Here is a 13,440-nt window from a genome sequence, read left to right as displayed (position 1 = left end):
CTCAACGTACTGCTAGCTGAAACCAGACATGAAGAATGGCCATGCCCACCGACTTCTGGTCTCCTCGGCTTTCGGCCAGCATGCCCTCCCGCCAAACTCTAAACTCTCCAGCATCCGATCACGACGCACTCCACGCCCATCGTCGTTTCCATTGCCAGCACTTCGACATCTACCGACTCTCCAAGCATCCAAGACGCTGCACCCAACGACGCCCGTCGTCACCGCGGACCACGCCGCCGGCTTCGCCAGCACCGACCGCTTCCATGTGATGGACTTCCACCACGTCGAGTTCTGGTGCGCCGACGCCGCCTCCGCTGCCGGCCGCTTCTCCTTCGCGCTCGGGGTGCCACTGGCCGCGCACTCCGACCTCACCACGGGGAACACCGCGCACGCCTCCCACCTGCTGCGCTCGCGCTCTGGACCTCTCGCGTTGCTCTTCACCGCCCCGTACGCGGCGCAGCACGGCGGCGCCGACGACGACGACACCGCGTCGTCCTCCGTGCTGCCGTCCTTCTCCGCGGACGCAGCGCGCCGCTTCGCCGCCGACCACGGCCTCGCGGTGCGCGCCGTCGCGGTCTGTGTCTCCGACGCCGCCGAGGCGTTCCGCGCCAGCGTCGCCGCGGGTGCGCGCCCGGCCTTCGCCCCCGCTGAGCTCGGCCATGGCTTCGTGTTCGCGGAGGTGGAGCTCTACGGAGACGTCGTCCTCCGCTTCGTGAGCTACCCAGACGACACGGACGACGTAGCCTTCCTGCCCGGGTTCGCGAACGTGGCGAGCTCAGAGGATCAGTCAGAGTGTCCGCCGGACTACGGACTCAGCCGGTTCGACCACATCGTCGGCGGCGTGCCGGACCTGGATCCGGCCGCCGCGTACATCGCCGGGTTCACAGGCTTCCACGAATTCGACAGGGTCAACGCGAAGGAAGTGGGAACGCTCAACGGCCTGGTGCTGGCCAACAGCTCGGAGAAGGTGCTCCTGACGCTCCTGGAGCCGGTGCACGGCACGGCACGAAGCGCCGCCGGAGCCAGATACAGACGTTCTTGGACCACCATGGCGGCCCAGGCGTGCAGCACCTGGCGATGATCAGCGACGACCTTATCGGCACGCTGAGGGAGATACGTGCGCGGTCCTCCATGGGCGGCTTCGAGCTCCTGCCACCACCGCCGCCTAGCTACTATGACGGCGTAAGGCGGCTCGCCGGGGACGTGCTGTCGGAGGCACAGATTAGGGAGTGCCAAGAGCTCGGCGTGCGGGTGGACAGGGCTGCTGATAATAATGGTGGAGTTGTGCTCCAAACCTTCACCAAAGCTGCTGGAGACAGGTAAATTAAATCATCGCGTCTTTTGTCCTTTCATGCATGTTTCTTGACATAAAGCTTCGACTAGTTACATCCCTGTTCAGCTGTTTTGACCATCTATAAGAAATAAAGATTTCTATTGCTGTAGTGTTGATGTAGTTCAATTAGAAATAAAACTTGTTTTTTATCAAAACCTGGATCGGATTAGCCGATAGTCCAACTAATAATTAATCAAAATGTGAACTGAAATTTTAAGCATTTTATTGACTAATAATGTAGTTTAATAAATAAATAAAAATATATCTTTGCAATCTCGTGATATGCGCAAGCATGTGAAAAATCCTTAGAGGCCTCTTGAGATTAGAGCTGAACAAAAAAATTATTGGCAAAATGTATGACTCTTTAATGTTGGGCATAGAGATACAGGCTCAATATTGTCATATTGCCACCAACATTTTAACTTATATTAGGGATATTATGATCATCACAAAATAAATTATAGCGTTCAAATTTTATAGAAGGTGAAACATAAATAATATGTGTACCATTCCTATTGTCGTTCTCCATAAACATTTGATAGTTTTTTTCCACCTACAATATAACATACGGGCATATTTAGTTCATTCTGACTTTAATTATAAATACATATTTTTTATCAAGTATTAATAAATATAGTTTATTATATCTAAATGCATAGCAAACACAAAATGCCTAGAAAATATAGAAAAAACTTATATAATTTGAAATAGAGGGACTTATTTATCTTTAAAAAAACTACCATTAACGTGTTATATATATATATATGCAGGCCAACCTTGCTGTTGGAGCTTATGCAAAGGATCGGGTGCGTGGAGATAGATGACAACGGGAAGGAATACCAGAGGCGTGGCTGCGGTGGGTTTGCCAAGGATAACGTCATTCATCTAGTAAAATCCATTGAGGACTATGACAAGACTCTTGATGCTCCTACTACCCGTGTGGCTTAATAACGAAATAATGCGCTCATAAAATATGTGCGTATATATCTACGTACTATTAATGTGTTCTTACCATACTATGGTATTGTACTCCTCTGTTCCAAAAACATTAAAGTTTGAAAGAAAATACAGAAAACAATGTCGATACATATTTTACTAATGGTCCCCTTAAGTTACTGCCAGTATAGAATAAATCTTTCCCTAATATATAATTGTAAAAATTTCAGTCCACCATATTTTTATATGTCCGTCGGTTTAAAGATTAATTAAATGATGCTTCTCTCGTTCGGATCTAGTTTCATATTATTTTTAGCTTATTTTCTGTTTATGACACGAGGACTCCTGATCCAATTGGGTTAGGGAAAAAAGAAAAGTTATAGGCTGAATCTAATTCCAATTTTAGACCGAAACAAGCAAATAATTGGACTCGACCAAAATTCAAAATGACCAAAAAATTTTGCCTTCTTATTATTAGAGAAGAAAAAACTACAGATTAGGACTTTGATTTTTCTTTTGCCTCCGATTGACATCTAACTAAATAAAGAAAGCAGGGCAAAATAAAGAACGTACTTCTTATCCTTTTGTATTTGACTATTAAGAGTTCTATTTAGAATACTTAGGATGTGAGGAATCTATTTATATTAGGACTTCTACTCATATGAGCACCGATTATATATATAAGTCCAGATAAAAAAAAACTCTCCATCGTTCGGTAGTTAGAGGAAGACAGATAAAAAAAAGGATGGACGAAAAAAAGAGCCGAAAATTTTGCCTTTTTTAGTATTAGATATAGATATACATAATTAGGTAATAGAGATATAGATATAGATTTGATAGTTTTTTCTCTCGTTGCAACGTACGGATATTTTTGCTAGTTCTAAAACAAAGTAAAAACACTTTTTTTGCACCTAGGCCCGACCTGTGGCCACGCCTCACGCCTACCTCCTCATACCATTTTTCTCCTAAATCTAAATTTAAATGTTTTCTAGGATTCAAACCTCCTCGTGCAATCCTTCATCTCATTACACTAAATAGTTGATTTGATATCAATGTTCGAATCTTTCGTTTTTTCCTCATACCATTTTCCTCCTAAATCCAAATTCACATGTTTTCTAGGATTCAAACCTCCTGGTGCAATCCTTCATCCATTACACTAAATAGTTGATTTGATATCAATGTGAGAATCATTCCTTTTTACCTATCCGTTGAGGCTACTTTTAGTGGATGTTTTCTTAAAGCGTTCCAGCTGTAGAAATAACTTTTAGAGACAGTGTTCTGAAAATCATTCACAAAAATTGTCTTTTTAAAATAGCTCTAAGAACTTTTAACGAATATTTGGGTACCTAAAATATTCCAAATTTAAGTGTCCTCTAGAATTCAAATCAAAGACATCAGCCCTCAAGCAATCCTTCCTTACCATCCCCTGCACAGCTGACTCTGATATCAATGTGAAAATCATTCCTTTTGACCCCTCCATGGAGGCTATTACTGGAGATTTCCTTAAGTGTGTCACTTGTGGCCACTTCTAAAAATTGTTAATGAAAGTTATATTTTTAAAATAAATATGAGAATTTTTAATGAATATTTGGACACTTAAATTATTTTAAATGAAATTATTTTAACTACAAAGTTGTAGATATTGTTGAGCACTACAATTTTTGTATAACATTTATCTTCATATGACTTAATATGACAATTGTTATCAATTTTATATACATGTTATTTTGAATCAGTGTTTCTAAATAGATGTGAGAACTCTCGATGAATATTTGGAACCTAAATGGTTTCAAACAAAAAAATTAACTATAAAGTTGTAGATCTCGTCCAGCTCTCACTACAGGATATTGATGCTTTGCCGAGTATGTATGGCACTCGGCAAAAGCCCAAATACACTCGGCAAAGACTACGCGGCAAATTTTTAGCCGACAAAATGCTCTTTGCCGAGTGCTATTTTTCGAGCACTCGGCAAAAACTTTGTCGAGTGTTGGCACTCGACAAAGACTTTGTCGAGTGTCGGCACTCGACAAAGATAGAAACAAAAAGTTCTAAAAAAAATCCAAAGAAAAGGGAAAAGATTTCGTGGGAGGCTAGCACCCGCCAGCCTCTATCTACTACGCAAGTCCTGGATTTTTTTTTTGCGTCTTTGTGGAAGATGGGATCAAACTCGTGACCTCTCTCTCGCGTCTCGCTCCTTAACCACCACACTATCACTTATGTCTATATTACATTTCGGTTCCTCATATATTATACCAAATCACGTGTAAATTAATTATTTAAAATCCTAAATGATTTTAAATCAAAAAGTTATCAACTATAAAGTTTTATAATTTTTTGGATCTACAATTTTCATTTAGAGAGTTTCTCCATCGTCGTTTAAAAATTTGAATTTCAAATTTTAGAAATTCAAACGTAGTTTTTGCATGACAAGATGATTCCAAAACAAAAAGTTGTCAACTACAAAGTTTCATAACTTTTTGAGATCTACAAAGTTTAGTTAGAGAGTTTTTCTATCCGAGGTCGTTTAAAAATTTTGATTTTTAAAATTTTCAATTAAAGGCGCAGTTTTGCATGGAAAGATAAACTCAAATGAAAAAGTTGCCAAATATAAAATTTCATAAATTCTCGAGATCTACATAGTTTATTTTAGTTGTTTTGTTATTTGTTCATCCGACATGGTGATTCTAATATTTTTCATATATCTTATATATCTCTCTTGTAGTTTTCATAAACTATAAGAGAGTCATGTAAAATTTATAAATAAATTTATTTTGGCTTTGTCAAATAAAGAAATGATTAGAATAAATATTGTAGATCTTAAGAAGTTATACAACTTTATAGTTAAAACCTTTTTGATTTGAATTCATTTAGTGCTTCAAAATTCGATTTGAAATTTTCTTTGCCGAGCGTTTTTTTAACACTCGGCAAAGAAGCCGAGTGTGTTTTTTTCAGCACTTGGCAAAGAACTTCTTTGCAGAGTGCTTGAAAAAAACACTCGGCAAAGTATTTAACACTCGGCAAAGAGGCGGATTCCGGTAGTGTCTACAATTCTAATAGGACATTTGTCTTCACCTAACTTAATATATAAAAAACTTATCAATTTTATATACGTATCAATTTGAATTTGTGCTTTTAAATAGATCTTAAACTTTTAACAAATATTGGAAATCTAAATGGATTCAAATAAAAAAACTCATATAGAAAATTTGTCACACCCATATTTTAAGAACAAAATAGGATGCATAAAAGACTCATATGTGCCCCAGAAACAGTCGCACACATAAGTAGACAAATCTCAAATGTACCATTGCAGTGTTTATTACATAGCGGAATATAATATATCACATAGTCTCATATAAAAATGATAGCATAAAGTAAACAACGCTCTCGACGGAAGCTCCACACAGGGACACTATTGACTGGTTGACTCCAAACCTAGTACTCATAACGGTAATCCTCATTCCAGTCATCTTCATTATCATATCCTGAGGTGTTGGGAAATTGCAAGAGTGAGCACATATCGTACTCAACAAGTATAACCAGGGGTTCATGAGGCTCAAATAGCTGACACTGGTTTGACTGCATTTAGCTTTTAATGGTGGATAGCATGTTCATAAATTAAGTAGCAAATGTCAAGGTAGCATAAATAATCCATTAATCCTATGATCAAGTGTAAGCATAATTAATTCATAGCATGAACGATAATCAAATGAACATAACAACTTAATAAGCTCATCGTCGGTGCAGCAAGAACCCCCAAGGCCGCTCATAACCGTGAGCACGGCTAGTATACCAGTTTTATACTCTGCAGAGGTTGTACAACTTTACCCATGAGTCATGATTTACCCTTTCGCCCGAGGTAGCTAATCTCTTAACCCCCTTCCCAGGGAGGTCGGCAGGGATCACTATGAAGCCTTTCAAAAGTTCGTCTAACATGTTAGGGCCGCAAGGTTTCCTTTGCGCGCAGATATAGATACCCCCCTTCCGAATGGCACAATGACGCGCAGCCTATACACATAGGGACAGGGGCTCGCACTATACCCAAAACGGTTCAGCCCCTCCGCCCTTTCGGGTAACCTCTAACAAGCTAGAAAAGGTCTTCATACTGAGCTAAAGCCAGAGCCATTATAGCCCTCATGGTTGCACTGTTGTCCCGGTGATCACTTACAGACAAGATCTCATATAGTTATTTGTCATCTTTTAACGTTCATTGCATAGCTATTAATCATCTTACAAGATCATGGATTACATCAAGCACTAGCACACCTACACCAAATGCATATCAAGTAGGTAGCAAGGAATCCAGGTAACAATCATCTATGATTTTACTAAGGTCGACAAGGTGATAGCATGCATATGATATATATGTGTACTTAAGTGGATAGGTAACAAAGATGATCCCAAGTTATACTTGCCTTGATCAAAGCTCTCCTGAGCCTGCTGGTCTTCAAATGCTTGATCTTGAGCACCAACGTACGGCTCACCGTCTGATCCCAGTCATCAATCAACAACACGCAATCCAACGTAGACAATCATACACGAAGCAAACAAGATATAATTAGAACAATACACCAAACAGTGGTAAAACAAATATAAAAGTTTATCAAAATATTCTATGCAGCGCTACGATCACACAAACGTAAAGTTCACGAAAATCGGAATTAAAACGGTGAAGTTATGAATTTTCCAAGATTTCCTATAGAGAAATAATTAATTAAATAATTCCAGGAAATTAAAAAGTTTCAAAACAGAGAGTAAATAATTCTAACATGTAGAGCTCGGAAATACGAATCTAACAAAATTTGAATGGACAAAAACGGAGTTAAAACGAATATTTTATGAGCATTATAAAATCAGTGGCAAAACTGTAAATATCTGAAAACGTAAACTGAGTTGAACCAGACAGGAATACGCTTTCCGACATAGAAAACGTAATTCTTCCAGGGCGCTAGGGACTGCGGGTTGAATAGAGAAATATCCAGTGACTCTTAACAAAAATGCGCATCGAAGGGTATCCTTCTTTCTGTAACGTTGATCTTGATTGAACCGTTCAAATCCATCCAGGGGAAGGCGGGCGGCGGGCGTTCGGAAGCTAGCCGGCTTTCGCGGGTTTCTCGTTTCCAAGCACCAAACTCTACCATAAAAATACCAACGCGTGGAGGAGCTTACCCCGAACTCGCTAGGATGGTTTTCTCGAGCTGAGAAGGCACAGAGAGGAGCAGGAGCGGCGCGTCGCGGCAGCGTTTTGCTCTCAACACGGCGAGATCCAAACGCGCACAGATCAGGGTGTCTAGGGCTCGGTTTGGCAGCCGCAAAGCAAAGGGAAGGCCACGGGGTTGACCTAGGGGATTTATAGGGCTCAAAACCGCGTCGAAAGGGAAAGATCCCGAGGAAGCCGGGATTCCGTTCGGAGTTTCCATCGGCCACGGCTCGGTGTCGCGAAGGAAGGAGAACGCTGACTTGCGGGCCCCGATCGTCAGTGAGAGAGAGAGCGCTGGCCGCGCAGTTAGGCCGCGAAAGAATGGGCCGGGGCGTGGGGGAAAAACCAGCGGGCTGCGGGGGTTAACTGGGCTGCGGAAAGGAGTGGGCCGCGCGCGGGGTGAGGGGGGTTCGGCTGGGGTTTTTCTTTTTTTTTAATTTTCTTTTCTGTTTTCTTTTCCAAAATAAACCTTTTTCAAATAAAATTTTGAATGCAAATAAATTCAAGTCAGAGGCAAACAATATAAAATAAAATATTCTTCGGCATGAATGCATAAACAAGTTTCTAATCTTATGTTAAATTTTAATTTTGACAAAAATATTTTATTTACTAGATTAAATGCCCACAAAAATTGCTTAAATAATTCCAATTAAATCCTATTAATTCAAAATCAAATTTTGGGTGTTACAAAATTGTAGATCTTGTTGAGGTCTAAAATTTTGATACAACATTTGTCCATCTAATTTAATAAAAGTTGTCAATTTGTGTTCCAAATTATAAGTGCCTTAACTTTTTTGATTCATTCATTTTGCTATATATCTAGACATATTATTATATCTAGATGCATAACAAAATATATATACCAAAAAAGTCAAACCGACTTATAATTTGAAATAAAGGGAGTAGATCGTAAACAACTAATATTTTTTCCTTTTATTTTATTTTTATAGACTTTTATTTTTTCTCAGCAGTAGCAATATCATTACTAACAACCTCGGAATCCTAGAAAGACGGCAAAGTACAGGCGATGGGGTCTGTACCACAGGCAGGCCCCATGGCGCAGTGAATTGCTTCGGGTCGGCGGCTAGGGCCACGGCCGAAGGACGACAGCCAGAGGATGGTGGCCGAAGTGAGGCTGCCAGTGCTTTGGATATGACGGTCAGAAACAAATCAAGCAAGGCTGTACTTTTTCAGAAACTTTTACTATGTTACTTGTTTAAAGTCTGTTTCTGCAACTAAAGCTACAGGAATATAGGAATTATTGGATTTTAGTTAGCGGCAAAGACCTGACAGATCGAGAATTCAAAAAAAAAAGACCTGACAGATCTGTATGCAGAAGGGGGATCACAAATCACATCTCAAGTACTGACCCTATGAACTGTGCAATCCCAAATTTTATATGCTCAAGTGTTTCAGTTCTTTACATTTGGCAAGGCAGACAACATTTTATTCTTTTTTTCCCATTTCACATGCCAGGTCCACAAATAGAATTATAAAAACTGGCAAATACAGTATTGGTCTTAGACGATTTGTAATTAAGGTGGTGCAGCCGGTGAAGGTGAATCCTCAATTCTTCTATGCTTACAGTTATCAATTAATTTATGGCGGTAGACAGCATAGCATAAGTTTCCATTTCAGTACTTTCAATTTTAATGCTCTAAAGTGCATATAGATGAGCAAATTGGATTTGCGGTTAGAGCTGATCGATAGCCAACCACATGTACCGTTGGATTGTTAAACCTGTTGTCAAAGAAACAATGAGCTTGTATATGCTAACAAAGATGATAAATTGATTATTTTCTGATTGTGTTCTTATTGATAATCAGCTTACGTTCTGTTTGAAAAATGAATCAATGATTTAATTACCGTGGCCATTGCTTTGAATTTTTGTCACAGTTGATGGTGCCCTGCCTCAAGGACAATCCTGTGCTAGCCAGGGCTCCCCAGCCATCAACACCAAGCTCCAGCAGTGGGATGCGGTCTGCGACAGAAAGGCTGCTGGGCGCTGGGAGGCTCGCAGCCATCACAAAGTGCAATTTTGACTGTTACGTGTGGAGTAAAATCTAAAGCACGCCGAGGTTACAGGCTAACATGTAAATTTTTGGTGTTTGCCAAATTATTTTTGTTGTATGTAAAAAAACTTAAAGGTTGTGCATGTATCCACTATATTTTGATATCATTATTCTCATGCAATTAATCTTTATTTGGTATCTGGTTTGTCATGAGAATCATGTTTTTATTCTAATATTATAATATGTGATCGATGATTCTTTTTTTGAAAATCACCAAAGCATTTACACCATTTTAATTGTTTTTCTTGAACTGAAACCATGGGGCAAAGAGCCCCCCAATACCATTTTGGTAGCCTTGTTCTGAAATTCAAAAACTTTTTAAGATTTTCTATCACATCGAATCTTGCGGCATATGTATGAAGCATTGAATATAGATAAAAAAATAACTAATTGCACAGTTTACCTGTAATTTGCGAGACAAATCTTTGAGTCTAGTTAGTTCATGTTTGGACAATAATTGCTAAATACAAACTGTGTTGTCCTAAAGTGTCAACGTAGCGTTAGCATAGGCACTGATTATTGGCAATTTCAATGGATATGACCCATGTGGTTTAATGGTTGCCATATGGATTTATTGTAACAGAAACATGCAAGTTTTGCGAATTGATCATAGATCGGTTGGATGGGTTCCTTATGGTGTGGAACCTATCTACCCAAGTTCAAGTCCCTAACTTAATACGAGTGCTCGTATTTTTCTAAATTCATTCTAGGATTTAATGGCGTAATGCTTTTCGTAGTATGTGACGTGTCCATCGACAATGAGGCGCTATGGTGTCAATTGAGTCTTAATCTTAAAAAAAGAAACGCGCGAGTTTTTAATGCAAAGATTCCAATGAGTATGAAGTTGCACTTCGCTCGAAATATGAGAGAATATATGCTTAATTTTACATGGGGGTAAATATGGATGCAATTATTGAGAATATATAATGAATAGGTTACTGTAAGTTGGACCTGTACTTGAATTGCAAGACTTGGAAATTAAAAAAGCCAAATTAAAATATCCATTCGGTTAACGATGGCTCACGGGATAACAGGAAACAGTAAAGCTTTACTCTTGGCCTTTCGACGTCCGACGACGGTCATGAGTTTCATGTCCTTTCTCCATCTCGTCCTTGTGGTTGCTCACACTCGCCCCTCCATCTGGCATGGACTCAGTGGTAGCCCTCTACTCCTGCAATTGTCCACACATGCGAGCTCATATGCGACGCAATCCACCGTTTCCTCCCTCCACATGCGATCTCTCGGCTCTCTCTTTCCAATTCCAATCAACTCCTAATTAAGCAGTGGCGGAGCCAGAAATTATATATAGAGGGGGCCGGACAATTAAATATATATATATAGTATACTATAAAATTTCAATATATATATATATGCACTGACAAATTTGCAACAAAAAGCATAAATAATTAAGGGAACTAACATGCTTTATTTAAATTTTGCTCTGCGCGTCTGAATCACATCGAAGTCATCAATAAGTTGATCGATTGCAAACTCCACTGCAATCTCCTTTTCAATGTAAATTATTAAGTAATCTCTTAGGAAACCATCTTCCATCTTATTCCAAAGCCTGGTTTTAACAAGTTCCATTGCAGAAAAAGCACGCTCTGTCGACTGTCGTTGCTGTGGAAACTGGTAGAGTTAGCAGAAGCCTAATCAATCTGCAAAGAAAGAATATTATTAGAAAAAGCAACTCTAACGGTTTGCTAAAAGTACTTGGTATCTTAGGATTTTTGCCAAAACCACAAAAAATAACTTCAACAAGTTGGCAAAACTATTTGGCAATTTTGTGAGCTTGACAAAATTCCCCCTTCACTTGGCAAATATGCTAAGTCCTCTATCGCTTGCCATCACGTGTATCTCAATTTGCCAACTAGTTTTGCCAACTTGTTGGAGGCTCAGTTTTATGATTTTGGCAAAAATCCTATAATGCCAAGTTCTTTTGCCAAGCACAAATAGCAAACTGTTGGAGAATGCCTCTTTTTTCACTTGGCATTTGGTTTTGAGACTTGACAAAACTATAGATTTATCAAGTGAATTTTAGTAAACTGTTGGAGTTGCTCTAAGAATGACTATGATTCTTTAAGAGAAAAATAACCAACTAATAGAGTTAGCACGGCAGCAGACTCAGATTTGTGTCTCGACGAAAGGCAAGTATGGAACTGCTGTATCTGTACGTCGAGAAGGCTTGATTACCTACGTACATGGGCTAAATGGATAAATGGCTAATGGGCTTAGACCATATATCGGTATATGCATAGAAGTACAGAACTAATGAAAAGTTATTAATTTTTTTAGGTAACATTTGATGGGGCCATGGCCCCCGCTGGCCCTCCCCTGCCTCCGCCACTGTAATTAAGTACCCTCGGATGTCCAAACACGCAATGTTCCCCTGCATGTCACTCTCCACATGCACAACCTATGTGTTCCCCTGCATCTTCGATATGATGAGCTTCTCCAAAGTGGCTGCTGGCTGCACCGTCCTACACGGCGAGGTCGAGATCTAACCGGCCAGAAATGCACAAGATAGGTGTTTTTTTAATATATTTTAGAGATGTTGTGTATAGTTTGCACTTGCTATATAATGCAATGCGTAGGGACTAGGGAGGGCGCCTGCTTTGCGTATACGTGTGTCTTTATCCGCTCCATGCTAATGCAATGCTAGCTGTGGCGTGTAGTGCTCGATGTGTTCTCCACGTAACAGCTTGCACTAGTTAAAAAGATGTTTATAGTAACGGTACAAAATGTTTTGTACTAGTTGTACTTTTCTTTTATTACCTTCGGTGCGAAATAAATAATATCAATAAAAATGTTGAATTTCTGTCACGATACAACGATCGTTCCAAATTAAACTTTGCAGTCACCTCCCTTCAAACCCTAACTCTTGATCATCGCCGCTGTAATATCTTGAAAATTTAAGTTTAAAATCCCTCATACTCAAAACTATTTTTAAATTAGATTATAAAAACTTAAAATTATTTGAGCTCTACTTAAATCTCCTTTCAACTCATGTCCACCTCATATATTTCTTCCGATCCTCTCGGCTACACACCGTAGTGACTATCAGCAGCCCATCCACCACCTCTCTCGCTCTGCTTGCCATTGCCCCAAAGTCGACAGCGTCCCATAAGCGCTGACCCCACCACCACCAGACTGTTCATGACTTGAACTCGGATTGTCTCTATATATATAGATACGAAGAAAAATATATCGAATATGTGAAAAAAAAATTCATATATTGAGTGAAAGCATCATCTGACTATAAATATATACAACATATGCTGGAATCGTTCAACCAACTCCACAAGTCTAAATTCGAGCTAGATTACTTAAAGAAGCGAATTAACAAGGAACATTATTATATCAGTCATTGAGGCTTTAGTGTCATGTGGTGGTGCAGTGCCTGCCTGACTGCCTCGTGCTTGGTATGCAAGTTGAAAGTTGGGATTAGCACAAACTTGTGTCCATAGGACAAAATAATAGAACATATGAAACGTTATTAATTTTTAATTTCTATATGGAAGTATAGAACTGTAAAGGGAATAAAAACAGAAAGAAAAGGAAAAATACACACATGGCACGTGCACACAGCAATGTCAGTACGGATTTTGGGAAAAGAGACTGACGCAGAGCTAACTAAGGGTTGTTTAGTTCCTCTTCTCTTTCAAAAAAGATTAGATTTTAGTCTATCATTTTGCATAATGGAACTAAATACCATATAAAATTTTTAGCAAAAAAGTGGTTGGTCTCCATTTTGATTTTGGCCTTAAGAGGCAAAAAAATCCATAAAAGCCTCAGGAGGCTGTCATGAGGGCAATAAATTCTGTATTTTGGATGGAACTAAACATAACTCTAAAAATTTTGGTATTTTTCATTCCATTATTCCAAAGTAGTTGGCATTT

At 39.6% G+C, this 13,440-nt stretch overlaps 1 pseudogene; it reads left to right on the top strand.

Annotated features, from left to right (window-relative positions):
* LOC8084612 lies at positions 1–3,508 on the top strand (annotated as a pseudogene).

This window comes from Sorghum bicolor, chromosome 2 (genome assembly GCF_000003195.3).
Source record: "Sorghum bicolor cultivar BTx623 chromosome 2, Sorghum_bicolor_NCBIv3, whole genome shotgun sequence".
In the NCBI taxonomy this organism is placed as follows: domain Eukaryota; kingdom Viridiplantae; phylum Streptophyta; class Magnoliopsida; order Poales; family Poaceae; genus Sorghum; species Sorghum bicolor.
The sequence above is the reverse complement of the archived record's forward strand: the minus strand, read 5'-3'. Positions and strand labels throughout refer to the sequence as shown.